The following is a 16538-nucleotide window of genomic DNA, read 5'->3' as shown; positions in this document are numbered from 1 at the left end:
ATGCAAAACCTCAGTCTAATTGCAGGAAACATCAGACAGACTCAAAATGAGGAATATTCTATTTTTAAAATTCTTCCCCAAAATGTCGATGCTATATAAGACAAAGACTGGGAAAATGTTCCAGACTAAAGGAAACCAAAGAGATGTAACAGCTAACTGTAATTCCTAATCCTAGACTGGATCCTAAACTGGAGGAAAAAGACTCCTATAAAGGACAATATTGGGTTAAGTGACAAACTTAGAATATGGATGGTAGATTAGATAGAAGTATTGAATCAATGTTAAGTTTACTGCAGTTGATAACTGTGTGAAAGAAAATATTATTCTTAAAAATACACTTAACCATGATTTATGCATCTGTTTCAGAAAAATAATTATGTGTGTGTAGATAAACAGAACCAATGACAAAGCAAATGGGACAAAATATTAATAATAAATGAATCTAGGAAAGAGGTAGAACGATTTCCTTTGTACTATTCTTGCAACTTTTCTTTGTTTGAAATTATTCCCATACAAAAAATTAGAAGTCATAAGTTTATAGAGGTATTTCAATTCAACTTCCAATTATTTACTTAATGTACTTGATTTGATTTATTTTTTAAATTTTTTTCTTTTTTTTTTTAGAAATTTATTTTATTTATTTATTTATGGTTGCATTGGGTCTTCATTGCTGTGCCCAGACTTTCTCCAGTTGCAGTGAGCGGGGGCTACTCTTCATTGCAGTGCATGGGTTCTCACCACGGTGGCTTCTCTTGTTGCAGAGCACGGACTCTACGCACGCGGGTTTCAGTAGTTGTGGCACGTGGGCTCAGTAATTGAGGCTTGTAAGCTCTAGACCGCAGGCTCAGTAGTTGTGGCGCACGGGCTTAGTTGCTCCATGGCATGTGGGATCTTCCCGAACCAGGGATCAAACCCGTGTCCCCTGCATTGGCAGGTGGATTCTTAACCACTGTGCCACCAGGGAAGTCCCTGTACTTGATTTTACATTCCTACTGAACATCCTGGCTTCTAACAACATAAAGATAATTATTTATGTTGTAATATGCATTAAATAATTTCAAACTAATAATGGCATTACCATTAATAGTAAACCTGACAAATAAAGCTTGAGATTTTCTTGCCATTCTCTTTGCCCTTAAAATATACCCCACGAAGTGTGTACAACTATGTGTTCTAAAATTAATTGAAATAATGCTTTTTTATGTGTGGTTATGTTACTAATTTGATATGGTTAGATTTGTCTCAGTTACCTTAAATTTTAGGAATTATTTTAAAATTAAAATTTTTTTTTGAATATATAAATCATTCATGTGATTTGACAGTTAAAACTTTAAAACAAAGTATGGTCCTAAATTTAAAATGAGAAACCAAAGAATATTCAGGAAAATGTTACACCTTTTTTATACTCCTCAAATGACATCATTAAAAAAATATTTAGCCTCTGGTTTCCCTATCCTGTGTGTGTTTCCGTAAATACGTGTGTGTGTGTGTGTGTGTGTGCAGCCTACATAAAGGGTAATATACTATATACACTGTTCACTATCTTGATTTTTTAATGTAACACTGTATCCTGGAATTCTCTTATATCAATATTCTTTTCTTAAATGTTTCTGTAGTACTCCATCTTGAGAAAGTTACATAGTTTTAGAGATGTACCTTAGTTTTATTCAACCAATGTTTTACTGTTTTTATTTGTTTGTATGTTTAATAATCTTTTACTGTTATAAATAATGCTGCATTTTATATGCCTACAGGTATATTACAGAATAACATAAAAATAAAATTACAGTTTAATAAAAGAAGAATGTCCTCTTCCCAGCCCTGGCAACCACCATCTACTTTCTGTCTCTATGAATTTGATTACTGTAGCTACCCCATGTCAGTATTTGTTCTTTTATGACTGGTTTATTTCATTTAGCATAATGTCCTCAAGTTTCGTCTATGTTGTAGCATGTGCCAGAAGTTTCTTCCTTTTTAAGGCTGAGTAATATTTCATTGTATGTATATAGACCACACTTTGCTTATCTGTTCATCAGTCAATAGACACTTGAGTTACTTCCACCTTTTGGCTATTGTGAATAATGCTGCTATGAACATTGGTACACAAACATCTGTTTGTGTCCCTGCTTTCAATTCTTTTATGTATATACCCAGAATTGGAATTGCTGGGTCATATGGTAATTCTATATTTAATTTTTTGAGAAACTGCCGTATGGTTTTCCACAGCAGCTGCACCATTTACATTCCCACCAGCAGTGCACAGGGTTCCAATTTCTTTACATCCTTGCCAACACCTATCCTCTGTTTTTCTTCCTGTTGTTTGCTCTTCTGTTTTGTAATAGTCATCGTCATGGGTGTGAAGTGGTATATCATTGTGGTTTTGATTTGCCTGTCCCTAATGATTAGTGATGCTGAGTACCTTTTCACATAGTTATTGGCCATTTGTATATATGCTTTGGAGAAATGTCTATTCAAGTCCTTTGCCCATTTAAAAATCAGTTTTTTGGGGTTTTTTTGGTGGTTTTTTTTTTTGCTGTTGAGTTGTCCTTTTGACTCTTGAGATTGTTTGTTGGTTTTCTTGTCAATTCATCTTCTAGTGATTCTGAAAGCATTGGAAAATAAATAGGAAGAAGAAAAGTTAGTAAAAAGTAGTATCCCGTTTTAATGGATATGATTGTAACATCCAAGGCAGTTTCAAAGCTTCAGCTGATGGTGCACAGCAATTGTGCTTTGCTGATAGAGTTAAAACACATTCCATTAAATTAAAAATCCCACTTAGCAGATGCCTTCAACAGTTGTTGTTCTCTCTGAAGCTAATCTCTGAAGCAAAGACATTTTTTTTGTTGTTGTTTGTTATTTGTAGTGTGTTTGGACCTTTGAAATTCTAAATTTTCTAAAAAATACTCTCTTAGTATTTAGGTGGTAGTTTACTTTAGGAGTGTTGAGGGGTAGGAGGATGGAGGGATAAAGAGGACTTTAATCTCTGATGAAAATGTGGGTTATTAATAAACTAGAGAAGATTTGTAAATGAGACATGAGTATATGAGTTTCTTTATGAAGTATATCCTGAACCTGTTTTGCTGTAGATTGCAGTATATATTAATTTTAATGGAGGGACTTCCCTGGTGGCACAGTGGTTAAGAATCCACCTGCCAATGCAGGGGACATGGGTTTGAGGCCTGGTCCGGTAAGATCCCGCATGCCGCGGAGCAACTAAGCCCATAAGCCACAACTACTGAACCCGTGTGCCACAACTACTGAAGCCCACGTGCCTAGAGCCCGTGCTCTGCAACAAGAGAAGCCACTGCAAGGAGAAGCCCGTGCACCACAACGAAGACCCAATGCAGCCAAAATTAAATAAATAAATTTTAAAAAAATTTTAATGGAAGTTAAGCACTATAAATTATCTCACGAAGCTCACTAAAATAGGAGTCTACCTCTGGTTCTAATTTCCTAAAAATCCATAATTACTTATTAAAACTGGTAAAGAATACAGAAAAATCTATGACCGTTTGGGCAATTCAATTTTATTATGGCAAGATATTATTTAATATGCAATTAAGATAATGTATCAAAATATTTCATTTTGTAAAGTCTTGCCAAGTGCTTTAGAAAGGAGAACTTTTCCTTTGTACAAATCATGGAACATTCCTTTTGAGAACACTAATGTTGAAAGACAACCTGGGATTGTAAGCAGTGCAGAAGAATACAAATAAAACCACCCAGTCTGTATTGCCTACTGGACATTTATTACTGGAGAGCTCATCACCATTTCAAGCTCATTTTATGTCTAAAGCAAATTCATCATCTCCAACCCACTGAATGTTCCTAATATCCGTCCCTCATCTCCATTCTTTATTTTTTAATTTTAATACAATTTTTAAAGGTTACTTTCCCTTTACAGTTATTACAAAATATTGGCTATATTCCCCAGTGTGGTACAATACATCCTTGAGCCTTTTTTACACTCAATAGTTTGAACCTCCCACTCCCCCACCCCTATACTGCCCCCCCCACCCAACTGGTGACCACTAGCTTGTTCTCTGTATCTGTGAGTCTGCTTCTTTTTTCTTATATTCACTAGTTTGCTGTATTTTTTAGATTCTACAAATAAGTGATATCATACAGTATTTATCTTTCTCTGATTTATTTCACTTAGCATAATGCTCCCCTAGTCCATCCATGTTGCAGCAAATGGGAAAATTTCATTCTTTTTTATGGCTGAGTAGTAATCCATTGTATATATATACCACATCTTTATCCGTTCATCTGTTGATGGACAATTCCATTTCTTCCATATCTTGGCAGTTGTAAGTAATGCTGCTATAAACGTTGGGGTGCCTGTATCTTTTTGAGTTAGTATTTTTGTTTTATTTCAGTTAGATACCCAGGAGTGGAATTGCGGAGTCATATGATAGTTCTATTTTTAGTTTTTTGGGTAACTTCCATACTGTTTTCCACAGTGGCTGCACCAATTTACATTCCCACCAACAGTGTACAAGGGTTCCCTTTTCTCCACATCCTCTCCAACATTTGTTTCTTGTATTCTTTTTCATGATAGCCATTCTGACAGGTGTGAGGTGATACCTCATTGTGGTTTTGATTTGCATTTCCCTGATGATTAGCGATGTTGAGCATCTTTTCATGTGCCTGTTGGCCATCTGCATTTCCTCTTTGGAAAAATGCTTATTCAGTTTTTCTGCCCATTTTTCAACTGGGTTGCTTGTTTTTTTTGATGTTGAGTTGCATGAGCTGTTGATATATGTTGGATATTAATCCCTTTTCGGTCATGTCATTTGCAAATATTTTCTCCCATTCTGTGGGTTGTCTTTTCATTTTGTCGATGGTTTCCTTTGCTGTGCAAAAGCTTTAAGTTTAATTAGGTCTCATTTGTTTATGTTTGCTTTTATTTTCTTTACTATAGGAGACAGATCCAAAAAAATATTTCTGCAATTTACGTCAAAGAGTGTTCTGCCCATGTTTTCCTCTAGGCCTCACCTCCTTTCTTAATTGTGAACAGCTAAGTCCAGTCCCCCACTCAACAACCACGCAGGCAGCAAGTTCTTCTCAGTCTCATTAACCACAAGAATTTGGTAAAACTAAACTTCTTTAAAGCTTACTTTCGTTTGGTATCCTTCTTATGTAAAATACTTTTAGTGGCTCATTCTCATCTCACATCAAGTCTTTCAAACTCTGACCTTCTCAAGTTCTCATAATTTGGCCTTACCCTGCATATCCAGCAAGATTTGTTCTTCATCCCATTGTGCCATCTCTGTTCCTCCCGTCACTGCCCTGCCTCTTGCCACCTCTTTCCTCTGGCCTCTCTCTCTCCAAATCCTAACCACTGGAGTCCTGGCCCATTTCTTGCTCTCAATTCCTATGTCCCTCAGTTGATCTTCTCAGTTTACTTCCTAATTATACACTGTTTCTGTGACTTTATACCCGTGAGTTGCCTCTTCAACTACATTATAAGCTCCTTGAAGGCAGCTGAAGTGTTTTGTGGGGAGCTCAGTGAGTTCAGATGTGTTTCAGCCACTTCTCACCACATCCTCCATTAATGCCCTGGTCCGAGCCTCCTTAATCCCCACCAGAACTGCTGCAATAGCCAAAGGACTGCTCTCCCTCTGCTTATTCTTCCCATGCCAAGATCCTTGTGCCCTCTGCAGCCAGAGATCTTTCCAAAACACATAATTTAATCCTGACACTGCTGTGCTTAAAACCCTTCAAATGGTCCCCCATTGTTCTTGAGCCCACAATGGCTGGCAAGTTTTTCCAGGATCTCTTGGAAAATATTAGGTTGGCCAAAAGGCTCATTCAGGTTTTTCCAAAAACCCAAGCGAACTTTTTGGCCAACCCAGTAGATTTCCCTGGAATATAGATTTCAACTTGGAACTCTTTCCCTCTTACTCTCTGCAACCCAGATGGGTCAGTTCCCCATGCTTACAAAGATTTACATTTCTTTCCCACTGTTCCGCTGTTAATTTTGTACTCATTTACGTGATTATTTGTTTAACATTTATCTTCCTCATTAGATTGTAAGGCTTATGTGAGCAGGGCCCAGGTCTTTTGCAAGTCATTGTTGCCTGGGATTTAATAGATGCTTAATAAATGCTTGTTTACATGAATGAGTGCACTTTCTATTAAGGCAAGTCTCTCCAAACCTAGGGCTTCCCTTTGGATCCCAGTGAACATTACACTCACTCCAGAACAAAGTGAGAATTCAGAACACTTGGTCCTTGTACACTGATAGCTATATTCTGCTTTATTCACACATAGGTGGTTTACATAAATTATAAAATATAAATATGCTTGTAGTTTCAGATAGTTTAAGGGGAAGATATTTTGCTTTCATTTATTTCATCTGTGTGTTTTATCTAAGAGAAATATTTACTTAGAAAAAAACCTATACAAATCAAAAACTATGTAACACTTAAAACACAGGCTACATTACTTCATTGCAAGAGGGATTTAACTGACTATTTCAGATTACAAATTCATTTGAAACTGAATGTATTGGTAAAGCCCCGATCACCATTGGCATTCCCTGTTATGCAGTTATAGAGCAGAGATAGGTGTGTATAATGGCTGGAGCCGTGGTGTGCTGGTAAATATTTAACAACCAGATCTTCAGGAAAAACAACAACAACAATGAACAATCTCAATTTAAGTGTCTGCCAATTTCTGTGGTGTGCCTACTCCCTACCATGGTCAATTTCACACCACCAAGGTTGCTGAACGCAGAATTTGAAAGCCATGCTAGCAAATAGCTCTTACAAGTCAGTACATACTGGGTCCAGCACACCACTGACTGGATCCTGTATAAACAGCATAAACCTGTTGGGAGAGTCATTGACTTGACTTTATGTAGGTATCTTATGTAGACTAGGTGTCTTCAATTTAAAAACTCACAAAGGAAATCGATAAAATATATCTAATCATACAACTACGGATAAGATGAACACAGCTTTCACTCCGTAATAGGGTTCTCCAGAGAAACAGAACCAATAGGGATAGATAGATAGACAAATAGATAGATAGATACAGTATATATAAATGAGAGAGAGAGAGAGAGAGACTTATTATGAGGAAGTGGCTTGTGTAATTATGGAGGCTGAGAAGTCCCACAGTCTGCCATGTGCAAGCTGGAGACCCAGGAAAGTCAGTGGTATAATTCAGTCTGAGTCTGAAGACCTGGGAACCAGGGGAGTCAGTGGTATGAACCGCAGTTTGAGTGGAAGGAAAGGATGAGATGAGATGTCCCAGCTCAACAGTGAGGCAGGAAAAGGGGGTAAATTCCCCCTTCCTCTGCCTTTTGTTCTGTTCACACCCTCCCTCAATGGATTGGATGATGCCCACCAACATTGGGGAGGGCAATCTTCTTTACTGATACCACCAATACAAATGCTAATCTCATGTGGAAACACCCTCACAGACACCCTCAGAAACAGTGTTTAATCTGGGCACTCCATAGCCAGTCAAGTTGACATAAAATTAACCATCACACACTCCTTCCTAGAATAATAAAATTAAAAGTTGTCACTTCCAGAAGGTAGGATAAAGCAAATAAAAGAAAGTACTGCAGTTAACTTTAGATCAGGGTAGGCAAACTCCTTCTGTAAAGAATCACAGAGAAAATATTTTAGGCTTTGTAAGTCATATGGTCTCTGTCACAACTAAAATGTCATTGTGGCATAAAAGCAGCCGTCAACAATACATTGAAAACAATGGATGGGGCTGTGTTCCAATAAAACTTTAAAACTTTAAATATGTGGTGGGCCGATTAGTTTGCTGACCGCTGATGTAGATTAATTAGATTAATTAGAGTTATAGAGGTAAGGGATATTGATTATTCCAATTACAGTGAAAACCAACTTGCAGTTGGAATTCTCACAGCCTAGATGTTTATTTAGTCAGCTCTCCAAGCAGTGATGGACTCAGGAATGGACATGTGACCTAACTCTGGCCAGTGAAACAGGAGAGGAAGTATGCTGAGGGGCATCTGGGGAAAGTCTTCCCATTCCTCATGGGCAGCTGTCATTCTGCCCCTTTTGGACTTTATCTTGACTAGCTGCGACACCTAGAATCACTCCAACCACCAACCTGACGATGAAGCCAACACTGAGGAAGACAGGGCCAAGAGGTGGAAAGAGCCAGATCAACCGACCCTGGAGCCTTCCCTACCTCTGGACTTCCTGTGATGAAAGATGAAGTTTCCTATTGCGTAGGTCTGTCACAGATGGGTTTCTGTAAATTGAACTAAAAGATTCAATTCTGTTCCCCTTTCCCCCCAAATTTCTTTTAGTTACAAATGTAATACTGAACCACGGACTCCTCCATGTAGGGAATTTCTTGTCTCTTTTAAAAGGCATAATCACAATATTTTCTCTTTCCCTGAAAGTCATCAGGGGTTGAGACTGCCATATCAAATCAGAAAAAAAGGGATAATATTATCCAGTTATTCTTCAGTATGTATTCTCCTTCCACAAGGCAAATACCTTGAAGGTCCCAGCCCTGCTTTGGGAGCCCTTCCTTCTAGGGTCTTCCCGACTCAACTTGGCGGACACTGTCGACCACTTACTTTGCAGCAGTTCCACACATTCATCCTCCCTGAGATCAAAACCTTGACATTGTTCAGTTGTCAGGAGACTGCATACTTCAGAAAAGGCTGGACCTTCCCCCCCCCACCCCTAGGGAGGATAATCTTAATTTATCTCAGCCAATCATGGAAATCCCATTTTCCTTGCCAGGGGATGATTTAGGAATGGGCATGTCTATAATTCTGAACAGTGAGTGTGGAAGAGTTTTTCTTATTCTTAAAAAGGGATACAAGGGAGCCTTTAATGTTGTGAAGTACTTCCTTAAACCTGCTGCAGTCATCCTGCAAGCCCGTGGTCAAAAGTCAACATTATGAGCAAAGCACAGCAGAAGAATGAAGAGACCTGGCTCCTCAGTGATGGCAATGAGCCACTGACTTAACCACGCCTGGAATAACCCTACCTCAGGCTTTTTATGCTATTGGTGCCAACTGAGTTGATCTTCTGTTAAAAGCTACTGAAAACACACCAACTGGAACACTCACTAAAAAGTTGCTTTGGGCAGATTTCATCTGGTTTCCTCCACTTGCCTAAACAGTTTCAGAAGGCAGAGCATGATGTTTCTTCTGCACTGATCTCTCTCTGAGAGATGCACCGGCAAGTGATTTTAGGGCATCTGTGAAGACTGTATGGCTGCAGACTTATTTTAAAATATTAGGCTAGGACTTCCCTGGTGGCGCAGTGGTTAAGAATCCACCTGCCAAAGCAGGGGGCATGTGTTCGAGCCCTGGTCCGGGAAGATCCCACATGCCGCGGAACAGCAAAGCCCGTGCGCCACACCTATCGAGCCTGCACACCACAACTGAAGCCCAAGCGCCTAGAGCCCGTGCCCCACAACTGGAGAAGCCACCGCAATGAGAAGCCCATGCACTGCAACGAAGACCCAACCCAGCCATAAATAAATAAATAAATAAATAAATAAATAAATAAATAAAATAAAATAAAATAAAATAAAATAAAATAAAATATTAGGCCAGCCTAATAAATAAGCCAGAATGTTTTATACTTCCAGGACAAATCCACATTTGTATATACTTTAGAGTACAGGCTGTTAAATCAATCACTTTAAAATTTGCACATTAAAATAATGAAGTCTCTTAATAAATTTAGAAAATTTATTATGAGATAATTTTTTGTCATTGCTTCACTCACATTTTCAGGTGATTTGTTGTTACTTAATTCAGCATTCCTTAACTGTCAAAGCAAAATATGAGAACCAGTTTTCGGTAAAGCAGTTTTGTTCTTATTGTCCCATCTTTACCAGCAGGAAATGTTTTCAGTTTGTTACAAAGCCTCTTCCCTAATGCTGTATATGTCAAATACTTGCTTTTATTCTTTTTTGTTTGGACATATTTTAGAGTCCCTAGAATGTGGTGATTATGACTTCATATCGCATTGTCACAAAGAATAGTAAAAATAATTATTATCTCATTAGTATAAAGAATATGGAAAATCAGATCTATCTGATGCCAATGTATATGCTAGCACATTGCAGTAAACAGCCTATTTTCTAAGAGATAATATTAAAGGACTTTGTTTTTGATTGGGGGCAAGTGTCACAGAAGTAGGTTATGCTTATTGACAAGTTGGTGGAGCTTTGCTAACACTGCTTTTTGTTTGTTTCCCAGAATTACATTGAAATGCTCATCTTCACCTAACCCCTTGCTTCTGTTCTAACATATTCCAGCCCAGTGGCAGTTCAACACTTGAGCTGCGGAATCAGACCAACCTAAGGTCAAAACTTGGCTCTTTCACATACTAGTTCTGTGCCCTCAGTTTCTTCACATGTAAATGGATAATTATCCCCATCCTTCCATCACAAGGTTTCTGTGGGAAATAAGTGAACATGCAAACAAGAGTACCCAGAATAGAGAAAATGTTCAATAAATGGTTCCTCTTCCTCTTCCACATTATTATTATCTCCCTAGAGTGAAAGCTGCCCCCAGTGAGAAGGCTGCCCAAGTGCAAACAGCTTTTGCTTTTGTACTGTATTTCCTCCAGGGCTTTTGTATTGTATTTCCTCCAGGGCTTTTGTACTGTATTTCCTCCCAATCTTCATCCACTGTCTGTACCTCTCCTGAGGGAATCGGGAGACAGAAGCATGGGAAGCTTATAGGAAAGGAGAAAATCTACAAAAGGGGAAGCAAAGGATGCAAAAGGCAAATGATCGACTTCACAATTTATTCTGAGGATACCTTCAGTTCACAGAGCAGTCAGGAGCACATTAAATTTAGTAAATTGAATCAAATTCTTAAGGTAGAAAGGAAACTTATCTTTTAAGGAAGTTTGTGATGAATCTCTTTTTAAAATAAAGACTCTTTTGCAATCTCTTGAATTTATCCATTTCATGAATTTGGGGGTTTTGTACATTGATTGATTTTCACTCAAAAGAGGAAGTATTTGAACCCTGTTTTCTAGTTACATATCTATTTTAACTAGGTCATTTTTAATTTTGACATAGATATGACTTTGTAGAGGATTTTAAGAATAAACAGGAAACTGAAATGGAACTCAGCATAAAAACAATTAAAATGAGGTTATAATACTAGAGGTTTTCTTTAACTTTTCATATTTTAAAAGGAGCTTACTGAGTCCTTAAAACCAGCTAGGCAGGGTCTCAGCATTTCACATGTATTAAGCATTTCCTCACAACTCTCCCTGCAAAGTGGGTGCTCTTATCTGAGACCCTGAGAGTCTGCCATTTGCATCCTTGGCCCCTTCACTTTTGGTTTTATCCAAGTTGAGAATTTGAAGTTATTTATTCTCTCCCACCTTTAAACACTTCGGGCTTTGAGGAAAATAAGAGAACCTCGCCACCTGGTGGCTGCTCCTGGTATGTGGTAATAAGGCAGCCCCTTTCTGGTCTCAAGGAGAGAGAGAACGACTCCGCCTCTACTACTCAAGTCTCTCAAGGCACCTCTCAAACAACTGTGCTGGCCTCTCCTTCAGAGTCACTGTCTTTAACAATCCCTTGCCTTGCTCTGCCCAGATACAGCCTAATAAAAACTGAAGCAGCAGGGGTTTTTTTCTCTATTCTTCAAGTGAGGAAGTTTCATGAGACAGAGTCCAGCAATGATGGGCCAGAACGCCCCTAATTTTATTTCATTTTCAAAAAGATCAGACATTCAGTATTCATGCTCTTTAAGAAGGGATTCACAGTTGGCCAGGAAATTGTCATTCTAAAATATCCACTTCATAGCTGCCTCCTATCTTGGGCTTTAATCTCTAAAGCAAAGAAAGGTACATGTAGGTATCCCTTGTTTTAAACAATTCATGGAATTAAAATGTTATATGTAAATTGAATTTTTGAATTTCTAACCATAATGATTACCTGGGTACATTGTTTTCTTAAACACTTAACTAATAAATTGCAGCTTTTGAAGTTTAGGTTTCTCAATTCTAGATAGAGGCTCTCTTCATGATTTCCAATTGCCTGTCGATGGATATGTGCCCAGCTATATCAGAGTCACTTGGGGAAATTAAAACACAAATACAAAAAGATTCCTGGGCTCCTCTCCAAAGATGCTGATTCAGTAGGTCTGTGGTGAAGCCCAGGCATCAGCATTTCTAAGTGCTCCCCAGGAAGTACTGATAAGCCATGAGCTTCGCTTCGCTGACCATAGTAAAGAGTGCTTTACACACAAATTAGATAGTTTTCACTCACCAGGTCGGCAAACAAGAGAAGAAGCAGTAAATATCCCCTTCTAATGATGACGTGGGGAACAGAGCATTCTCGTTCCTGCTGCCCAGACTGCGAACTGCAGCAAAAGATTAAGAAAGTAATCAGACAGTTATTTTTAACATCTAAAATGTTAAATCGGCCTAGGACCCAGAATATAAGGACCAAGGACAAAGAAGTTCATTGTACCATTAGGTGTAGTGACAAACAACTGGGAACAAACTGATGGTGGACTAAATTAGGATCTAGTCATTCAATGAGGTATTATGCAGTATTTAAGAAGAATCAACTAGACCTGAATGTTTTTACATAGAAAGGGGTCCAAATACTGTTAAATCAATGAGTCACTGAGTTTTATACACACACACACACGTGTGCATATATATATAATTATATATATATATATTCCCATTTATAAAATAAAAGAAAAAATTAATAAAGCTGGAATATTGACTACATATGCTTGTGTCATCAGAAAGATGTAAAAGGACACATCATATTATCATTGGAATCTTCATGGTGGGAGGAGAGAGGGAAGATTTTTAAGTTCTCCTTCATACATTTCTACGTTTCACTCATCACAACCAACATGTTTTTTTTTGTTTTTGCAATTCAAAAGACCCAATAAAGTGTGTTTTTTAAAAACACATTGGTGGATCAAAGAGTAGTTTATTCTCCCCCCAAATCTCTGGTTTGGCATGATTACCAACACCATTCAGATAAATTATATTTAAATTATAAAATATTAGTAATATATGCATAAGGTATGAAAAATTATGCTAAAGAGAACCAACACAGTGAACCCACGTCCAGATTAAGAAACAGAGAATTACTGTCACCTCTGATGCTCCCTTGAGATCCTCCGCACTTCCATCCCCTCCCTTCACTCTGAAATTATGTCTTTTTCATACTGGTAATTTTCTTTATGGATTCATACATATGCACCTTAAACAATATATATCTGGCTGAGTAATATCTCATTGTATGTATATATCATATTTTGTTTATTCATTTATGTAAATAAAAATGTATTTCTGGATTTTTTCTTCCTTTGATCTATTGTAAATAGTGCTTCTATGAACATTCACGTCCAAGTATTCGTTTAAGTATCTGTTTTCATTTCTCCTGGAAATACACTTAGGAGTGGAATTGCTGGGTAATATGGTAATTTTATGTTTAACTTTCTGAGAAACCACCAGTTTTTTCACAGCAGCTGCACCATTTTAAATTCCCAACAGCAATGTATGGTGCCAATTTATCCATATCCTCACCAACACTTGCTATTATCTGTCGTTGTTGTTTTTTAATAGTAGCCATCCTAATGGGTATACATTGATGTCTCATTGTGGTTTTGATCTTTGTCCAATTTTTAATTGTGTTGTTTGTCTTTTTGTTGTTAAGTTGTAAGAGTTCTTTATGTGGTACGGCTGTAAGCCCCCTATCAGATATGTGATTTGCAAATATTTTCTCACATTCTATAGGTTGGCTTTTCACTTTCTTGATAATGTTCTTCTTATGTACAAAAGTTTTTAATTTGATGAAGTCCAGTTTGTCTATTTTTTTCTTCTGTTGCTCTTACTTTTGGTGTCATATCTGAAATCCACTGCCAAATACAAATACAAGAGAAGATTTACCTCTATGTTTTCTAGAATTTTATAGTTTTTGATCTTATACTTAGGTCTATAATCATTTTTGAGTTAATTTTTTATATGGGGTAAGGTAGAAATCCAAGTTCATCCTTTTGCATATGGATATTCAGTTGTTCTAGTACCATTTATTAAAGAGGCTATTCTTTCCCCCATTGAAGGGCATTGGCACCCTTGTCAAAAATCAACTGGACAAAGATGTATGCATTTATTACTGGACTCTCAGTTTTATTCTATTGATCCACCTGTCTATCCTTATGCCAGTACCACACTGTCCTTGATTATTGTAATATATTTTGAAATCAGGAAGTGTGATGCCTCCAGCATGGTTCTTCTTGCTCAAGATTGCTTTGGCTATTCAGGGTCTTTTATGGTTCTGCATAAAATTTAAAAAATATTTTTATATTTCTGTAAAAAATGATATTAGGATTTTGATAGAGATTTCACTGAATCTGTAGATCACTTAGTATAAAAGTGACATTTTAACAATATTAAATCTTTCATCTCTATGGTTAAGTTAATTCTTAAGTATTTTATTCTTTTTGTTACTATTGCAAATGTAATTGTTTTCTTAATTTCCTCTTTGGATAGTTTGTTGTTTTTGTATAGAAATGTGACTCACTTTTGTATGTTGATTTTGTATTCTGCAAATTTGCTGAACTCATTTATTAGTTCTAAAAGTTTTGTTGTTGTTGAGTATTTAGGATTTTCTACATATATGACCATGTCATCTGCAAACAGAGAAAGTTTTACTTCTTCCTTTCCAGTTTGGATGCTTTTTAATGTTTCTTTTTCTTGTTTAATTGCTCTGGATAGGACTTCCTGTACTATGTTGAAAAGAAGCATTGACAGGTGTGAGGTGCTATCTCATTGTGGTTTTGATTTGCATGTCTCTGATGATTAGCAATGTTGAACATTTTTTCATGTACCTGTTGGCCATCTGTATATCTTCTTTGGAAAAACATCTATTCAGGTCTTCTGCCCATTTTTAACCAGGTTGTTTGGTTTTTTATAAATATTGAGTTGTATGAGTTGTTTATATAATTTTGGATATTAACCCCTTTTTGGTCATATCATTTGCAAATGTTTTCTCCTATTCAGTAGGCTGTCTTTTCGTTTCATCATGGTTTCCTTTGTTGTGCAAAAGCTTTTAAATTGAATTAGGTTCCATTTGTTTATTTTTGCCTTTGTTTCTTTGCCTTAGGAGACAGATCCAAAAAAATATTGCTGTGATTTATGTCAAAGAGTGTTCTGCCTGTGTTCTCTTCTAGGAGTTTTATGGTTTCAGGTTTTACATTTAGGTCTTTAATCGATTTTGAGTTTATTTTTGTATATGGTATGAGGAAATACTCTAATTTTGTTATTTTATATGTAGATGTCCAATTTTCCCAGCACCTTTTATTGAAGAGACTGTCTTTTCTCCATTATATATTCTTGCCTCCTTTATTATATATTAATTGCTCATAGATGTGTGGGGTTTTTTCTGGGCTCTCTATTCTGTTCCATTGATCTATGTTTCTGCTTTTGTGCCAGTACCATACTGTTTTGATTTGTGGCTTTGTAGTATAGTCTAAAGTCAGGAGTGTGATACTGACAGCTTTCTTCTTTTTCTCAAGATCTTTTTGGCAGTTGGGGTCTTTTGTGGACATTTACATTTTAGGATTATTTGTTCTAGTTCTGTGAAAAATGTCATGGGTGTTTTGATAGGGATTGCATTAAATCTATAGATTGCTTTGGGTAGTATGGACATTTTATCAATATTAATTCTCCAATCCAAGAACATGGGACAACTTTCCATTTCTTTGTATCATCTTCAATTTCCTTCATCAGTGTTTTGTCAAACAACAAAGTCAGTTGTTTCTTTGTTGATTTTCTGTCTAGGTGTTCTGTCCATTATTGTAAGTGGGATACTGATGTCTCTACTATTATTGTATTGTTGTCAATTTCCCCCTTCAGATCTGTTGGTATTTGCTTTATACATTTAGGTGTTCTGATGTTGGATATGTACATATAATTGCTATATCTTCCTGTTAAATTGATCTTCTATCATTATATAATGACCTTCTTTGTCTCTAGAGACAGTTTTTGACTTAAAGTCTATTTTGCCTAATATAAGTGTAGCCAACCCTGCTGTTTTTGGTCAGCATTTGCATAGGATATCTTTTTCTGTTCCTTCACTTTCAGCCTACGTATATCTTTAAATCTAAAGTGAGTCCCGTGTAGAGAGCATATTGCTGGATTTTATTTTTTAATTCATTCAACCACTTTTTGTTTTCTGACTGGAGAATGTCTTAGTCCATCTGGTCTGCTATAACAAAATGCCACAGACTGGGTCGTTTATAAACAAAAGAAATTAATTTCTCACAGTTCTGGAGGCTAGAAGTTAAGATCAGGGTGCCAGCATGGTCATGTGGGGACCCTCTTCTGGGTGACAGACTTCTCGTTGTATCCTCACATGACAGAAGGGATAAGGTACCTATCTCAGGCTTTTTTTAATAAGGACATTAATCTCATTCATGAGGGTGGACCCATCATGACCTAATCACTTTCCAAAAGCCCCATCTCTAATACCATCACATAAGGCATTAGGATTTCAACATATGAATTTTGGAGGGAAAT

This window comes from Eubalaena glacialis, chromosome 6, assembly GCF_028564815.1.
Source record: "Eubalaena glacialis isolate mEubGla1 chromosome 6, mEubGla1.1.hap2.+ XY, whole genome shotgun sequence".
NCBI classification, from domain to species: domain Eukaryota; kingdom Metazoa; phylum Chordata; class Mammalia; order Artiodactyla; family Balaenidae; genus Eubalaena; species Eubalaena glacialis.
This window is presented reverse-complemented; position numbering follows the sequence as displayed.